The following is a 16065-nucleotide window of genomic DNA, read 5'->3' as shown; positions in this document are numbered from 1 at the left end:
AAATACTTTAGCAACTAATCCACACCTAATGACCCACCTAAGTGGTACTCAGGATATCACTCAAGAAATCACTCAGGATATCCCTCAAGTAATTAAGGAACAAAAGAAGAAAAGGCACACTAGCCTGGGAACTTCCTCTCTGCCCAGAACATTGGAGGCTATACACCACACCCCCTCAACAGTATTTATAGGAACTCAAACACTGAGATCCTGCTCTGTTCCAGTAACAAGAAGCCGAAAGCACCAGCCTGAAGATGACGAGTGAGACCTCGTCGAAACGTCGCCTAGACACCCCAACTTTTACACGGGAAGACACCCGAGGACACCAAAACCTGCATTCCTGTACCCGTGAAAATCTACGAAAGCAAATATATATATATATATATATATATATATATATATATATATATATATATATATATAAAATCCGGTCCCCCACAAGGTCTGAGGGACAGTGGACCGGCCCCCTGCTGAAAAAGTTTGCTGATCCCTTAGACAAAAGGCGGGATATAACTGTTAACAACAAATAAAGGCGTGATCAGGGTTTGGGTTGAATTGGGTTTTGGTGGTGCAGCCAATGCGATGGTGAAGCCCCGAGGGGGGCGGCATTTCCCCCTGGAGGGTCTCGGGTGGGGGGGATTCCCCCCCGCCACCCACTTCACCTTCTTTCCAGGCTACTGAGCCGCTGGAGATCCTCGGCTGCGGACTGAGAGGGGCGGACCGGGACCTGCTGGACAGCTCCGCTGCCAGGGCGCGGCTGCAAAAGCAATGCAGAAACAAATCAGCACACGCACCCTTTTCGTTTATCAAAAACATAAGAAGAGCCTGCTGGATCGGGACCACGGCCCATCTAGTCCAGCGTCCGCTTCTCACAAGGAGTGCCCAGCCAGATGCTTGTGGGAAGAAGCCCTTCCCCTCAGCGGTGGGTCAGAAGCGCTGCTGCCTCTGACTGTGGGGTGCAGGGCGGAGCCATGGTGGCTAATAGACAGCCCTCGCTTCCACGAATTTGCCTAATTCTCTATTAATGCCTTCTAGATTCTTAAAAAGCAGAGACATCACCTTGCCAACAAAGGTCCGTATAGTAAAAGCCATGGTTTTCCCAGTAGTGATGTATGGAAGTGAGAGCTGGACCATCAAGAAGGCTGATTGCTGAAGAATGGATGCTTTTGAATTCTGGTGCTGGAGGAGACTCTGGAGAGTCCCATGGACTGCAAGAAGATCACATGTATCCATTCTTCAGGAAATCAGCCCTTAGTGCTCACTGGAAGGACAGATCCTGAAGCTGAGGCTCCAAGACTTTGGCCACCTCATGAGAAGAGAAGACTCCCTGGAAAAGACCCTGATGTTGGGGAAGATGGAGGGCACAAGGAGAAGGGACGACAGAGGACGAGATGGTTGGACAGTGTTCTCGAAGAGACCAGCATAAGGGAGGCAGTGGAAGACAGGAGGGCTTGGCGTGCTCTGGTCCAGGGGGTCACAAAGAGGCGGACACGACTAAACGACTCAACAACAACAAAGATTCCTGCGGAAGGGAGTTCCGCAGTTTAACTCTGCGCTGCTTGAAGAAGGACTTCCTTTGACGCGTCCTGCATCTTCCAGCCTTCAGCGTCCCCGGATGCCCGTGAGTTCTAGCCTAGTGTTGAGAGAGAGAGAGATGGATGGAGAGAGAGAGAGAGAGAGAGAGAGAGAGAGAGGAGAGAGAGAGAGAGAGAGAGAGAGAGAGAGAGAGAGAGAGAGAGAGAGATGGAGAATGGAGAAACTTTTCTCTTTCCACTTTTCCAAGGCCACGCATAATCTCACAAAAGTCTACCACTGCCTCCTCCTCCTCCTCTCACTCGCCTTTTCTCTAAGCCAAGCCATCCTGAAGCCTCTGCTGTGGAAACTTCTGCAACTGAGCCAGACTGTTCTTGCAAGGATTTCGGCTGAAATAATTTCTCTCTCTCTCTCTCTCTCTCTCTCTCTCTCTCTCTCTCTCTCTCTCTCTCTCTCTCTCTCTCTCTCTCTCTCTCTCTCTCTCTCTCTCTCTCTCTCTCTCTTCTCTTTCTCCCCCCCCCCCTTCAACAATCCCAGCCGCCGAGGCGTCTCGCTCCGCTCCCGGAGTTGCAGCTCATCTCACACCTCAGCGCGACTGTGTGTTGCCGACGAGCCTTTCAGCTGTTTTTTCTCAGTCCTCCTCCTCCTCCTCCCCCCGCTCTCATTCTCAATTCAGTCACTTGCTATAGGTATGTTTTAATCCCCAGCATGGTAGATTTTAATTAGTCTTTGTACAGATGGCCAATTAACATTCATTACTTTTGCCTTGAGCGATTAATTATGAGTTTGCATAGAAAAAGGAGAAGAAGATGGGGGAGGCGAGATGGGCAGGTGAAATTTTCTTTTTTAAAAAAGAGAGAGGATTTAAATCCGAGATGGTGATTGGCTTAGCTCGGGATTTCTGTGGGATAGAGAGAGGGGGGGTCTCCCCGCTCTCAAACCCAAGGACTCTTATTTGGGGATGTGGGGCGGGGGCTCTTCAAGGGAAGGCCAGCCAAACTTCCTCCACTGCTGGGAAGGGGCTCCGGGATGTGCTTGCTGCTCTCCACCACTCCATGTTTTACAAAATAATCCCATTTAAATGCTAATTGTTTCCCTGAGTCTAGTGCGGGAGGATCACTCAGACCTGGGAGTGTGTGTGACAGACAAACAAGGTAGCCTGTCCTCTTGCCTAGAGTGAAATGTTCCTTTCCCTTCTGCTTAAGAGGATCACAGACCTTTCGCAGTGCCCTCAGCCCTCTCCGTCCGAGGAACATCCTAGGAAGCCACCTTATTGTAAACCCAACCCACTGGTCCAGGGGGCTCCAGAGCTTCAGGGCAGCCGTACCAGAAGATGCTGGTGGGGACTGAACCCGGGACCTTCTGCCTGCAAGGCAGCTGCTCTGCCACTGAGCCAAGGCCCTCCCGGGTCCAACTCGGCACCAGCTCAGCTCAGAATGGGGAGGCGGGAAATCCCAACCCAGAGAAACAATAAAATGAGCCCCCTATACATATGGAACTGGGGGTGTGGGGTTTCCAGTCAAAATCACAAATGCATGATTGCCAGACAGACACATGAGGGATTGGCAAGCATAGAGTTCCTGAATCAATATAGAAGGAACTGCATGAGGTCACTTTCTTAATGCTTTGGTGGGAATTTCTAACAAAAGAGACTTCCTGTCTGAGCTCTCTCTCTCTCTCTCTCTCTCTCTCTCTCTCTCTCTCTCTCTCTTCTTTCAAGCCAGTGGTGTGAGCAGATTCAGAGCCCAGACTCCATTTCAGAAACTAATTTTGTATTTTGTAACTAAGAAGTGTTTTTACCTGCATACTACTTTGATGTATCTGCTGCCTGCTTTGAAATGTAAGTAAACCGTGTGTGTTTTTTAATTCCTAAAACATGTGGTTCATTCTTAGCAATGAGGATAAAGAACGGAAGGTCAGCAGACCACAAATAAACTGGGATAAAAAGGTGCAATTTCCTAATTCCTAGCTTCTAGCAAGCTGCAAAAGCACATAAGTGTTTTTATATTGCTAAAAGGGATTCACAGCCTGTTTACTCTCAGGGGAGTGCAACAGGAGGTTTAAATTTACATTTACAGAGTTAATCCTCAATCCATCTTCATCATAAGGAGACAACGTGTGCATCCCCCGTGCATGAAAATGGCACATCTCTCTCACGCCACAGTGACCCAAGTTCGGAAAGCATGATGCGTTGTAGCTTCCAAACATGTGTGACTTTGGCAAAAGAGAGGCAATCCGTGGGGCAGCTGACTGCCCTGGCCAGCTGCAAAACACCCCAAAGTCTACACATCCCACTGTCTGATGCGCCCAGAGGAGCAAAGGCACTCAGGTTTGTTGCTATGTCCAGGACTCGGCTGCTCCTATTTCCTCTCACCCCCCACAAGCTTTTATCCATCTCTGTTGATGATGCCTGCATTCTCCACTGACCAGCCTTAAAATTTCAACTTTAATTTTGTTTCTGTTGTTTTAAAGATGCTTTTATTCTTTTATCTCCTGTTGTTTGCAGCCCTGCGCTCCTTTGGGAGAAAGGGTGGGATATAAATTATAACAAGGACAATTCTTGTTCAGGGGCACTTCTAGGGCTTCTGCCATGTCATCCACTGTCGTCTGGAAGCAAGGAGCTTTGTCTTCTACTACTCCGTAAAACTGTGGTATATTTCATCCTTCTTATTAGGGGTCAGGGGTCCCTTTACCTTTACCTAAGACAGGGTCTTCAGAAATAGCATTGACAAAGAGGGTAAAGTCCGTCTGTCAGGTTTCTCCAGTGCCCCCTCCTCATGCGACTGGCCGCATTTGTGGCCCCCTGGACTAGAGGGAGGCCCTAGTCCCGCATCTCCTACGACTGCACTTCCTACCTATGAAGTATGATGGCAGGATATGGCCCTCGGTGAGTCTCTGCCTTTCAAATGTGCACATTTCCTGAAAGCAATATGGAGTGTCTAAATATATGGAGCAAAAATCTGTTTACCCTAATCAGGGGCTGGGAGGCTGCCATCCATATGACTGCTAGGAATTGTAAATTCAACATAAATTAACTTGTGCGTGAGAGAGGGAGAGAAAGAAGAGAGAGAATTAACAGTGACATATTTTCTTGTATTTACCACTCTGAGATGAGGATGCATGCAGGGAGCCAGAGAGGGATGGCGCTGGAGGTTCTTGACATTCCCCTGGCAGCCACATGCACAGGCAGGGACGCTTGTGCGCACAGGCACACACACCTACGTTGGGGCAGGGAGGGACTTGATTGCTGCGCAGATCTCTTCCGCTGCTCAATGGCTGGGCCGCTCCAAAGTCTCCATTCTTTGCGCATGGCCTGTGCATCCTGCCTCGGGCACTCCCGGTCTCAGAATAGGGGGGTTACAACTCATTCGGTCCTGAAGGATGCAGATGCAGAACAGATGCAGCTTTTATTGGATCAACTGATTACCTTAAGATTTGCAAACCTTACTGAAGGCATGGATATGAAGACCTGCCTGATCTCTGGGGTCCATCAGCAGGGAACTTCAGGGCTGGATTACTGCAATGTGCTGTATGTGGGGCAGTCCTTGAACCTGGTTCGGAAGGTGCAACTGGTGCAGAATGAGGTGGCCAGAATGCTTTTAGGGGAACATGACTGGCAACGTTTTATTTAGCAATTATTCTTCCTCTTTCTCACCTGTGTGAGAATGCAAATATCTATTTCAGCAGAGTTAAAAATCACCATCTATGAGCAGCTTATCTCTGGAAGCTATATGAGGGGAAGGTTGCATAACCTTCTAGAGAAATTATGATACCCCAAGATGCTTTAGGCAGACTTGGATTATCTTCTCCCATTTATGTTTCCCTCTTAACAAAGAAATCACTCTCAGACTGTTAAGTAAATAGGAAAATCCAATGTTTACTCACATCGCAATCTTGCCAGGATTCAACAGATACAGTGATGAAAAATCAGGCAGGCTATAATCCTTAAACAATACAAATATCCATAGTCCAGTTTAAAATGGAGATTATGCTCTGGAGGAGAGCAAAGGAACACCCCCCACACACACACACAGGTAGGAAAAAGAGTGTGTAGTGACAGGAAGTAGAGATTAAGTTTCTATTGTTCCCCTTCCCACAACAAAAGTTTAGAGGATATTGCATCATAGAGTCCCCTGTTTGTGACTATCTAGCCATCATGCAATCTGTGATTTGGTGGCAGATCCTCCCACAGTTAAAACATCTGCCCAACTACTAATGAGCCACATTCAAGGTCATTGTATTCATTTACATTGCCCTCCACTCCAGAGTACCTTAAAGGTAAAGGTAAAGGGACCCCTGACCATTAGGTCCAGTCATGACTGACTCTGGGGTTGCGAACTCATCTCGCTTTATTGGCCAAGGGAGCTGGTGTACAGCTTCCAGGTCATGTGGCCAGCAGGACTAAGCCACTTCTGGCAAACCAGAGCAGCGCACGGAAACGCCGTTCACCTTCCCACCGGAGTGGTACCTATTTATCTGCTTGCACTTATATGTGCTTTCAAATTGCTAGGTTGGCAGGAGCAGGGACCGAGCAATGGGAGCTGACCCCATCGTGGGGTTCGAACTGCCGACCTTCTGATCAGCAAGCCCTAGGCTCTGTGGTTTAACCCACAGCGCCACCCGCATCCATCCAGAGTACCTCAGGGGTCACCTAAACCCTTCTATCCCATCTCAGGTACTGAGGTCATCTGCAGGAGCATTGCTGGTGAGGTTCACCTGACAGCAACAAGAAACTGTGCCTTTAGTGCCACCGCCCCAGTCCTGTGCAATGCTCTGCCCATAGTGATTCAGCAGGCACCTCCTGTTTCAACCTGCCACATCCATCTGAAACTCCAGCAGGTGAGGAGAGTTCTATTGATTGCATTATCCAGAAGAACACGGGAGCAGAAGGAGGATTGCCCTGAATTTTCCACTGTTGGGAGAGGGAGGGCAAAATAATAATTTGCATTGGTCCAGAGAGTTGTTTTGCATTGGTCCAGAGAGTTGGATAGTTGTCTTCAGGAGCAGCTGAAGATAACTGTCCACATAGACAGCTCCCTCATGTGGACCAGACACTTGCCAAGGCTGGCCCAGAGTGCCCTGATGCCACATACTGTATGTTGCTGTGTGCAGGCCAATATTTCGGAGAATTCTGGAGTGCACTTCCAGGCTGGGACATCTCTCAGAAGGCACCTGCCCAGGGATTGATTGAGTTCCTTGACAGTTGGGCAGACCCTGAATCTTGCCACCACTGTGAATAACCAGCAGGATCAATAACTTATATAATTCAAGGTTTTCATTTTGGGGTGGGCTTGTTGTCGTTTTTAAATTCCATGCAATTTGGAGCGTGCAGGATTTCTCCTTTCCTGGAAAAAAGAGGTGAAGTTTCTGTGCTCGCCCCTAGTCCTAAAATCAGCCTTCACCAACCTGGTGCCCTCCAAGCAAACTGCACCTCCCACCAGCTCCAGCTATTTTATCCAGCACCCTTTCCCAGCCTACCTTTCAGGCCTAGTGGTTAGAGCTGGGCCAGTCACGGTCTCTCAGTCTAACCTACCCCATAGGGTTGTTGTGAGGATACAATAGGGAGGGAGGGAGAGAACCTCGTATGCCACCTCGAGCTCCTTGCGGGAAGTTAGCAACGGAGTTCTGTACTACTCAAGAGCTTGCTTCACTTTCAACACTGTTTGTCCAATGAAAAGTAACACCCAGACCTTTTGAGATCCTGTCTGAAGGGTTAATTCACACACCCACTCCTAATTACTCGTGACTGAATACATCCCCCTCTCCACCCCTCGTCAAGGATGATGCAAGATCAGCCTCAACAGGTCCTCTGAACAGTTTACTTTCCTACATTGCAGGGGGTTGGACTAGATGGCTTTTGAGGTCCCTTCAAACTCAACCATTCTTTGGTTCCACCTTTCTGACCAGGCAACCAGGAAAAAAGCCAATTCGGAATGAATTCCCCCCGCCTCAGAATCCAAACAGAAAAGCCACAGCTGGCCATTGCCCTGACTTCCCTTGGAAAGCTCACCATTTATCTCCAAAGGCCTGTTTTCTACAAAACGTCTCATTTATTTGATAGAACCAGTGAAGGGGACCTGCGAAAGGAAAGAGATCCACGCTGGCTTGAGAGGACAGGGGATGAAACCCCTCAAGGCGGCACAAGAGGTGCCCGCCCGCCCACATTGCCAGAAAAGGATAAATACGGGGGGGGGGCGAGGGGGTCAGTCACCATTTTGGCAAGGCAGACTGTTAACTCGCTCGCGCGAAGCGATGGAAAAAGTTTCCAGGAATTGGCAGCTCCCTCCACATTCATCAAAAATGCTGCAAACTTGGCTCCTGCGCACCTCAGCAACATAATGTTAAATGGCATCAAGACAGTATATCAGCCATTTACATATGTTGCTTATAGACGCCAAACTTATTAACACAATAAAACTGCTGTGAAGATGCTTCCCTGCCTATTTCTCTCATTGTGAATGTCAGCGCTGTAAGCACCTAGCAGGCTCCAATGGAAACACGCCGGGTTTGCCTTTCTTGCGGCGAGGCAGGAGCGTCAAGAGATGACTCACGCTTTCCCCCCCCCCCGGGCCCCTCGGGCCACGCCCACGAGATGCTGGAGGGGACGCGCTCCCCTCGGGGGCAGCAGGAAGGGGGCCAGGCGGGGCTCCCGCAGAGGAAGAAGGCCCCCCCCCCCACCATGGCACTTGCAGCCTGACTAGAACCAACTGGGGTGGGGGGAGGGGGCGGCCCTCGGCACACACAGGCCACACCCTCTGAACAGAAGCCCCGCCCCTAATCTTAGCTGGATGAGACCAGGCTGTGGTCACTGTGTCAAGGAGAAGGCACTTTGCATGCGCTCAGAAACACTCTCTCCTTGGTCGTTGCTTTACATGTCCCAAGGCAGTCAGAACTGGGGGTTGTTTGGGGGGGGAAGGGGGCTTTAATATTTAGTAAAAGCTGCCTTGGATTGATCCTTGCAAATGTGCACGTGCACAGACCCGTCTCGTTCCTCCTTGGCAGGACCCTGGACTCTACGAGAGATGTTGTTTACTTTCCAGAAAGATGCCTTATCCCAAATTAGACCATCGGTCCATACAACCCAGTACTGTCTACATTAACTGGCAGCTGCTCTCCGGGGTTTCAGGCACGGATTGAACCCGGAGCCAATGCAGACGCCCTAACCTTGAGCTATGGCACCCTCTTCCCCAGCCCGTGTGTGCGGTTGTTTTCCTGCTGCCGCATGGGGACTTGGGGGGCTGCCTTGAGCTGAGGTGAGACCACCTGCCCATCTGGTCCAGGTTGGTCTACTCCGACTGGCAGCAGTTCTCCGGAGTCTCAGATAGAGAAGGGTCTCGCCCATCACATGGACCCAGATACTTTTCCATGGGAGTCGCCTAAGATCTTCCATGGCGCCTTTACTTGGTTACTCGCCTGGAGTGGCTCCACGTGGACTCCGAAAGGCGAGAAATAATAGAGATCGGGCTCGGAAGGGAGCCGCGCCTCCCCCAAAGCCAGTGGCCACCGAGACCTCGGGTCAGGCTCGGCCTGGCTTGGAAGCCCCAAACCCTTCGCCGCCAGGCAGCACCAGGGACAGCTCCATGGGAGCCGCTTGCCCCGACACGACCCATGGGAACTAGGAGCTCGCCTGGGATGCTTTGACTTCCGGATCTCCTTCTCCAGCTCCACCGGCCCTCAAGGGAGAGGTCTCCAACTTGGAGCCTGGAACGCCCCGTCGGCTCTCTATGTGCGCTACATCTGCGTTGGGTTCTCGGGTCATGTTGTTGTTTAGTCCTTTAGTGTGTCCGACTCTTTGTGACCCCCTGGACCAGAGCACGCCAGGCCCTCCTGTCTTCCACTGCCTCCCGCAGTTTGGTCAGACTCATGCTGGTAGCTTCGAGAACACTGTCCCACCATCTCCTCCTCTGCCGTCTCCTTCTCCTTGTCCCCTTCTCCATCTTTCCCAACATCAGGGTCTTTTCCAGGGAGTCTTCTCTTCTCATGAGGTGGCCAAAGTCTTGGAGCCTCAGCTTCAGGATCTGTCCTTCCAGTGAGCCCTCAGGGCTGATTTCCCTAAGAATGGATAGGTTTGATCTTCTTGCAGTCCATGGGACTCTCCAGAGTCTCCTCCAGCACCAGAATTCAAAAGCAACAATTTTTTGGCGATCAGCCTTCTTGATGGTCCTGCTCTCACTTCCATACATCACTTCTCATGAGATGGCCAAAATATTGGAGCCTCAGCTTCAGGATCTGTCCTTCCAGTGAGCACTCAGGGCTGATTTCCTTCAGAATGGAGAGGTTGGATCTTCTTGCAGTCCATGGGACTCTCAAGAGTCTCCTCCAGCACCAGAATTCAAAAGCATCCATTCTTCCGCGATCAGCCTTCTTTATGGTCCAGCTCTCACTTCGGAATCACAGCACTGTAGAGTTCTCAAGGGTCATCTAGTCCGACCCCGTGTAAGGCAGGAAGAGAAAGCGTCATCCGAGCCACTCCGCCGCTATTAGAAGGAAACCGCCAGAGGCGTAAGGAGCGCGGTCAGGGGCTGAGAGGGGGCTTCCCAGTGGCGCACCTGGCTGACCCAGGTGAGGGCAGGACACCAAAGGAGCAGCTCTGCCTTCCTTCCTCGGCTTATACTCCGCCTTTCCAAGAGGCGGCGCTTCCCCTTCTGCGCGGGGCAACGGCAACTCCAAGGCTGAGATTTCAATGGGACTTCAGTGGGGTGAGGGAGGGGAGCTTTCTGCGTCTGCGGCGAGCAGGAGAGAAGGCGCGATGAGCAGCAGGAAGGACGGGCGGCTGTGCTGCCTGGAAAGCGCCGTCCTGCTGCGGAGAGATCCCCGACGGCCTCTGCTTTTCTTCCGAAGCGACGGAGCCGCGGCTCTCAGAGCGCCTGAAAGTAGGAGGACCGAGGAGGGGGCTCTTCTTGGGCTGGGGCTTCCGGCTGCTGCTGCGCTCCGCTTCTGCGCTCCGATGCTGCGCTCACATCCGTGCTGGAACCGGCCTCCTGGGATCCTTTCCTGTCTGGGAGGCGCCAGTCCGTCGGGGTTCCCCTGCCCGGGGCTGCGGCCAAAACCAGTGGGTGCCTAGCAGGGCCCAGGAACAGCTCTCGACCCCGGGGGCTGAGATATCGCTCTCCGTTTTGCGTTTTTATCTCTCCCGCTTCTTATGGCCACCCTCCTGTTTTCCTTTGCGCCCCCAAAAGAGGTGATGAAGGCATCTGCAAGCGTCATTAAAATCCCAAACTTGGAGACATCCTGAAAATCCTTTTGTCTGAAGTCCAGGCCCCGGCCAGAGCCAGTCGCAACGACGGCAACACACGCAAGGCACACGCGGCAAGACGTGTCTCCTGAAAGAACAAACGCGGGGGTGGGGGGTTCAGGGGCGCAGAAAAAATAAGCTCTGAAGCGCAAACTTCTGCAACGCTACTTACAAAGAAGTCCTACTGAGTTCAATAACACTTACGCCCAGGTAAAGCGTTCCTAGGAGCCGGGCCTGCCTTCGCTTCCGGATACTCCGAAACTTGGGCGCATCTCTGGGGTGGGCGGGGGAGGCAATCCTCCCTCTTTGCAATTCCCGCCGGAAAACCTGGGGCGAAGGGCGAGGCGCCCAGTCCAAGGCGCTGCCTCTGCCCCCCCCCCCCGCCCGGAGTCGGGGCTCCTCAGGGAGACGCTGCTCCCCAGAGCAAACTGGGCTCCGGAGCCGAGACTGCTCGGTGGTCCTTCCCAGAGCGAAGAAGCCGGCAGAGGCGGGGGGCTCCAAGGGGCGCCTGCTGCAAGCGTGGGGGACAGAGAGAGACCCCCAGAGCAGCGCCCTGCACCAGGCCGGAGTGTCTGTCTGTCTCTTTCTCTCAGTCTAGCCTACTTCACAGGTTGTCGCGAGGAGAAACGCAGCCACGCGCCAGTCCCTCATTTCATTTCCACACTTAAAAAAAAATAATGTTCGGGTGAAAATTGTCTCTACGGCTGCGGTTGCTTATTTCCCTTTCCACCCGGCAGCGGCTGGGTCGGTGCGGCTCCTGGTCGCGCTGTTTAGAGACGTTATCGCACCGTTCGCGCTGGATTCGTCTTCGCTGAACAGCCCCTCTTCTAGATCCGCTTTGAACTTGTTTGGGAGAATCCGGGGCTAGTCTTGGAGCCAGCTAAAAAAAATTCAAAACATTCTGCCACTGCGGCACCTTATTTTTTCATAACTATTATTGTCGCTAATGCTGTTATTTTTAAAATCATTATCACATAATTTTGCAATTGCGCATTTACCACGGCGGTACGTTTTTTAAAATAACTGTTGCTATTATTATTATTATTATTATTATTATTATTATTATTCCATCCTCTTCCCACTTCAGCCTCCTGCGGGTTCCCTAGAAGCCTCCCCTCAGATCATGATCCAGGAACCCCCGCCGAGACTCCCGCCACAGCTCGGCACAAAAATCTCCAACAGAATCTTTGCAGCAGCAAAACCGTTTGCTTCGAGTGACTGACAGTTTGGCAGTTTTTAAAGGAAAAGGCAGCCCCTCCTCAGGAAGAGCTCACTGAGTCGCGCGTGGGTCAGCTCTGTGGGGCCAAGCCAGGGCATTTTGCTCTTCTTTATCCAGACAAGCAAAAATAGTACGTTGGTTTCCCTCGGACACTAAAAAGATCGCTTAAACTGGTTTGCACATTAGACAGCAACTATAAGACGGAAAAGCACGGTTTTAAAATTAATGAAAAGCATCGCTCCCGTTAATATATTTTTCGCAAAAGCACCCTCCCAGATCATCAGCGTAATGGGGGCCAGTAAAAGAGGGGTGCCTCCTCAAAAGCCGGGTGTTTTCAGCACACCGAGAGCGGTACGTGTCAGGCAAGAGTGACGGGCAGTGCAATCTTTAAGTCCCATTGAATTCACAAGACCTGTTGAATTTAGGCATTATAATATAGGTATTTCCTGAGTGCTGTAGTAGGAGATGAAAAGCACGCCTCTTATACTAAATAAAATAATGGTTTGGGGTATTCGGGATCCCCTTGTCCGCAGAACACATCTCCGGGCGAAAAAGGGGTCCTCTCCCGCGAGTTCAGCGCCCCAAATTCCCAAGGTGGATCTTGGCCCCCGAAGCAGCAGCTGGTGCCGGATCATGGCAAAAGCTGCAGAGAAGTCCAGGACTCCGTCCCAGGGCATCGGGGTCCCCCCCCCACGGGCGCCGCAGAAGAAGGCCGAGCGTGGAACCAGAAGCCAGGCGGAGGGGCCCGGAGACCCCCCATCCCTCCCCAAAAACCTCCCCCACCAGCCCGGTCGCCTTTTCTTCGGGATGGAACAGGAAAAAATAGGGGCTAGTGGCCTTTATTTTGCAAACAGATTATTCAGATACTGTACCCCAAATGCGTCGATGGCAACAGGATTTTAAAAAAGTGTGTTGCCGTATTTTTCTCGGAAAGAATAAATCCGAATTAAATAATGGCGTAGGGTGGGGGGGGGAATAAGGCTGGTATTCTGACCACAACAACGTCTGGGGAGGCTGCCATAAGGACGCCGTGTGCGTAAAGGACACCAGTCCCCGTCTGGAAGGGTCGCTCCTGCTGAACACTCGCCTCTTTCGCCCCCCGCTTCCATTCATTTGTCCTTGGTTAAAATAAAATTATTATTATTATTATTATTATTATTATTATTATTATTATTATTATTATTATTATTCCTCTTGTCGCCTGTGCTTCCCCGCGTATTCCTGATTTCTCCTTCTCTCTCTCCAGATAAATTCAACTCTCCTTTGAATGTTAAAAGGACCGTTTGCATCCGACCAAGCGCGGACCGCAAAGTCGTCGGGCAGGCGGTGCCCTGTCAGACCCGAAGCGCAGGAGCTGCTCCCTCGAGTTGGGCGTCGCTTCCAGCCCCCAGATCCGTGAACCCCTTTGGGGGGGTTCCCCTTCCAGAAGGAGCCGCCCTGAAAAAGTCTTTCCTCGGACTCACCGGGTTTAGACTTCGGGCCTCCCTCTTCGGGTGTCCCGGGTCCCGGCTGGAGATTTCCACTCCAACGCCGCCGCCCTTCAGGTGCCAACAAGCAGAGAGTCCGGGGCGGAGGGCTTCAAACTTCTCTTCCTGTCCTCTGTCCGCAGCAAGAGGCACCTCCTCTCCTTCTGCCAGAGAAAACCGGAGAAGCGAAACCGAGGAACAGATTTCCGCCTCTTGTCTCCCGGGGCTGCTTCAGCCGCGCCGCGAAGCGCCGAGGAAACCGGCTGCCGGCGAAGCCTGCCCGGCCAGCGCCCTGCCCGCCACCTCGAGGCGGCTCCTTGGCAGTCCTGCAAAGCGAAAGAGACTGGGAAGCACAGAAACGCGAATGGGCAGGATCCGGATGGAGGGGAGAAGTCCCGCTTGGAGAAATAGCTCCTTTAGATCACCCTGTTCATGGGCGCGGGGGGTCCCGCTCCCGCAATCCCAAGAGAGGAGCCGGAGGCCTGGATCCCTTCAAGCGACCGAGGCCTGACACAAAGAGAGGCCGGCTTCCCCGTGGGGCGCATCCCTGCCTCTCCCTCTCCCCCTTCTTGCCATCTAACACCCCCAAAGTCCCCTTAGCCAAGCCCCTCGCGACGTTTCCCAAGTCAGACCCTCCGGGCCGCTTCGCTTCCGCTGCCCCTAACACACACACCCGCCCCATATAGCCAAGCTTTTTACTATCCTTGGGGGGGGGGCAGAGATAGTGTCCCTTCCTATTCACCGTAAATGCTGCCGCTTCGGTTTCCTTTCTCTCCAGGCGCGAGTCGAGAAGCACCGGACGGCGCCAGGAAGGCCCGGAACCGGGAAAGAAATCCCCGTCGCGGAAAGAGCATTTCGGGTGTGGAGAAGTGCCAGCCTGGGACCCCGCAAAAACATATTCCTCGGGGTGAAGAAGAGACCCACTCACACGCGCAAAGTGTCCCTTCCCGGCCCCCTTCGCCTTTGTTCCCGCTGGGCCCTCGCCTTCCCGCCCGGCGCGCATCTTGCCTCGGTCGCCCGAGACCAGCTTTCGGCTAACGGCTGGCGCGGCTCTCCCGGCTCCGCTCTCCGCCTCGGCACTGCTTCCGCGGGCGCCGGGCGCCTCTCAATTCTGTCTAATAGTCCCCCCCCCCGCGGCATCCCTTCGCAAAGGTTCCTTCTTTCTCTCCCCCTTCAGAACCCCAAATGTGGGTTCGAGGAACGAAGCTGCTCCACGAAATTCAAGGCTGTCCAAAAGCGCAAGAGCCCGGAGCTGCCGGTGTCTCTCTTCCCGGTACCCCCCTTCCAGAAAAGCACCTGCGGGTCCCTAAAGGGACAGCTCAGCCCGAGGGGGGCCCCGAGGGGGCGGGCCGGCCGCGGCAGCCTCGGGATTCCGAGCAAAATGGTGGGGGGCGCGCACTCAGGAAGGGTCCCCACGCAGAGAACGGGATTCCATCGCGGATTCCATCCAGCTCGGGCGCGTCTGCTCCAGGACCAAAGGAGAGGCGTCGGGGGCCGGGAAAGGAAGAACGGCAGAGCCGCCCCGTGGGAGGGCCGCGGAAGGAACGCGCGTCTTCCGCGGGCCGCTGAGGCCCTTTGAGGGAAAGAAAGGGCCGTTCTCGGCATCGGAAAGGCAGGCAGCAGGTTGGTTCGCCGAGAACCCTAAAAAAAGCCACGACTGTCCGCGTAAGTCTGCGTAGGGACCCCCACGGCTTTCCCCGAGCCCCTTCCAGCTTGGAGAGGAAACCATCCGCGTCGCCCTCCGGGGAAGCTTCCGGGGCCCCGGCAGATCCCGGGGAACTTTCCCCGAAGCCTCGCAGCCGGAGAGAGGGGCACCAGGGAGGCCCCGAAGGGGGACTGAGCAGCCTGAGCAGGGAAGGGGCTCCACACCAGACTAAGGCCCATGCCACCCCCAGCAAAAAATTAAGCCCCAAGCCCACCTGCTTCCTGCCCAACGGGCTTAAGGAAGGCAGAATCCGCGGGTGCCAACGTCGTCGGGAGAAGGAGCAGGCCCGCGTTTTCAAGCCCCATTTTCGGGTCCCCCCTCCCTTCCTCTGGCGAGGGGGCACCGCCTACCTGCCGCCAGTTCCACGTCGAGAAAGGTTCCTTCCAGGTGCCGATCGGACGGAGGCGGGAAGACGGCGAAAGAGCTCCAGAGGCTTTCTTTCTATCCCCCCCCCTTCTTCTTCCGAGGGGGCTGAGGCAGCGGGGAGGGGGAGCTGAGGGCGGGTCCAGAGCGGCGGCGGCGCAGCCTCCCCGGCGCTCCATTCCGCCTTTTGGCGGCGACCCCGCTCCCTCCTCCCCTTCGCCCTCCCCTTCCCACGTGCCCTCCCCAACCCCGGGGCAGGTGAGGCTGGCCAATCAGAGGGGGCGGCCCGGCAGGTACTCGGCTTATCTGGACGGCTCGCCCAGGAGCGCGCCCACTGCGCACCGGGTGGATGGGGCGGGCGGAGGGAGCGGCGGGGGTGAGTGCGCGTCGTGGGGACGGGCGCGAGTGTCCGTGCCGCCGCTGCCTCCTCCTTCTCCCCGGAGCCGCCCCGCCTGGCCCAGCCCGCCTGGCTCTCGCTGGCAGCCGGGCCGTCGGGAGGCTCCCCCGCCGGCTGCTGCTGTCGCCGCCGCCGCTGGATCCGCCC

The 16065-nt window shown here is 53.8% G+C and overlaps 1 long non-coding RNA gene across 5 annotated transcripts; it reads right to left on the bottom strand.

Moving 5' to 3' along the window:
- Nucleotides 1-418: 418 nt before the first annotated feature.
- LOC309377808 lies at nucleotides 419-15892 on the bottom strand. Of its 5 annotated transcripts, none has more exons than XR_014171661.1 (4): nucleotides 15509-15892; nucleotides 13451-13779; nucleotides 4635-4907; nucleotides 419-1633 (listed from the first exon to the last, which is right to left on the bottom strand). It is a non-coding gene; the product is annotated as an uncharacterized lncRNA (long non-coding RNA). The 5 variants fall into 5 exon arrangements; XR_014171665.1 differs by having other exon boundaries at nucleotides 13451-13796; nucleotides 15509-15601; XR_014171662.1 differs by lacking the exon at nucleotides 13451-13779 and having other exon boundaries at nucleotides 419-757; nucleotides 15509-15673.
- Between the last annotated feature and the right edge of the window lie 173 nt (nucleotides 15893-16065).

The sequence above is a fragment of the Podarcis melisellensis genome, assembly GCF_964234715.1.
Source record: "Podarcis melisellensis genome assembly, chromosome: 9".
Classification (NCBI taxonomy): domain Eukaryota; kingdom Metazoa; phylum Chordata; class Lepidosauria; order Squamata; family Lacertidae; genus Podarcis; species Podarcis melisellensis.
Note: the sequence above shows the minus strand (reverse complement) of the source record. Positions and strands in the feature narration are given on the sequence as shown.